Source organism: Megalops cyprinoides, chromosome 18 (assembly GCF_013368585.1).
Source record: "Megalops cyprinoides isolate fMegCyp1 chromosome 18, fMegCyp1.pri, whole genome shotgun sequence".
Lineage (NCBI taxonomy): Eukaryota > Metazoa > Chordata > Actinopteri > Elopiformes > Megalopidae > Megalops > Megalops cyprinoides.
The window spans coordinates 5093718-5095620 of NC_050600.1; positions in this window are offsets into that span (position 1 = coordinate 5093718).

Below are 1903 nucleotides of genomic sequence, written 5' to 3' on the forward strand. Positions count from 1 at the left end.
CCCGGTCAAGCAAATTATTTACATCTAAAAGAGACGTTTCTGTTTCCAGTTAAGGCTGAGAAACAGTCAGTGCTTGCAGAATGAATGGGAGTGAGGGTACGAGCGTTAGGCTAACAGCAGCGTTTCCCCGCCCTGGTCTGGGAGGGCATCCGTGACCGCGGGGTACCAGCCCACGATCGCCAAGCCACTGCAGCAGTCTTTATTTAGGTCAGTAAAAATACAACTTATTAAACCGGTCAGAAAAGGCTTTAAAATGAGGTGTTACAGGTCCCGCCCACTTTAGTGACCCAGTGTAATGATGTCAGATTGTCATTCATTCTTAATTTCCACTTTCAGCATGAACCCCCTTCAGAGGAAGTGGGGTTACTGTGCTTCTTGGGCTCAGTCGAAAAACTGAATCTGAGTTATTGTATTTAGTAACTCTGGATAGGTCTGTACTACCAGCAATTTTTAAAACTTCAGTACTCAGGACAGTGCAAAACCCATCACAAATTACAGTTAACTGGTACCTCACTTAGAGGGTCGAATCTGTCATGCTTAAGCTTTGATTGAAAATGTCAGTAATGTGGACTGCCATGAAACCTCAAACATACATGCAGTATACAGTATATGCAAATGTACTCCATTCAACGGTCAGATTGAACTTTGAATGCCTTGATTGGGAAGGGTTATTGTTTTTTTTTTTTTTTTTTAGAAAAAACTGCTCGTGGCTGATTGGCTGATTTAATCATGTGTCTGAGAGCTCGGCTGGATTGGACCCCCGCCAGATACGGGACCAGGCCCGGTCCAGGACCAGGCGCCGGGACGCGCCGTGCTGGGGTTCTGGCAGAGGATGAGGCGCCGCCGGTGGAAGATTCAGGCACTTGCGATGCAGAGGAATTCTCAAGCGCGACAGAGCCCGGTTATGCCATACACAGCAACGTAAAAATCAGCATCCACAGCGTCCCCTTGTGCCGTTTCAGATGTAGGCAGAGGCTTGTTCCAAGAAAGTAACGTCTGCCCTTCTGTTGCGCCAGAGCACAAAGTCCAGGCACCGGACCCTGCAAGGATGACGCTGGGCTTTCCTACACAGCTTAAGAGAGGCCCACCCCAGTCCTGCAGCTCAAGGTCTTCTGCTTCACCCCAGTCAACGGTCTTGACTGAACCAGTGGACCGGCTCTTATAATGCTACTGATTTAAAGATGCGCATTTGAGGGTCCCAGGAGCAAAGCTGAGCTGCTCTGGGTCTGAAGAATGTGCTGCAGAAAAGGCTGTATTTTTGAAAAGGTAGGGGAAGGGGTGCAGGGGAGTCTGCAGGACCTTGTGGAGATCTTCTGTACTGACCCAGCAATCTGCCTCCCTGCTGTGGTGCTGTGACCGAGACCTTAACTTCCCCCTACTGGCACACTTAGGAACTGCAGCCTGGCACTATGAGGCACGTTCGAGGCTACCTTGACTTAATGCTTGAGCTCAGGCGCCATCTAGTGCTCGACTGGGAAACCAGCTAGTAAATTAACAAAATGGGCAACCAGTCAGCACTGGGCGCATTCAACATTTCAGGTGGAAAGCAGGCCGTAAAACACACCAATAATAAAGGTAAATGTAACTACAATAATGTAAGTATTTTACTCTCATTTGATGCAAAAATCTACTAATGATGCACAGAAGAGTGGTGTATCCACTGTCCCCTCGAATGTCTGCTGGATTCATATCAGCATTGTTGACACAGAAGAATAACTTTACAAAAACTGAAATTCCCAGCTTTGGGTTTTGTCTGCCAGTATGCCACTGAAGTGCTGACATACAGAATGTGTGCATGTGAGAGCATGTGGTGTAGATGTGCGTAGAGTGTGTGTGTGAGTGAGACAGTGTGTGTATGTGTGTGTGTGTGTTTGTGTGAGTGTGTGTGTGTATGTATGTGTGA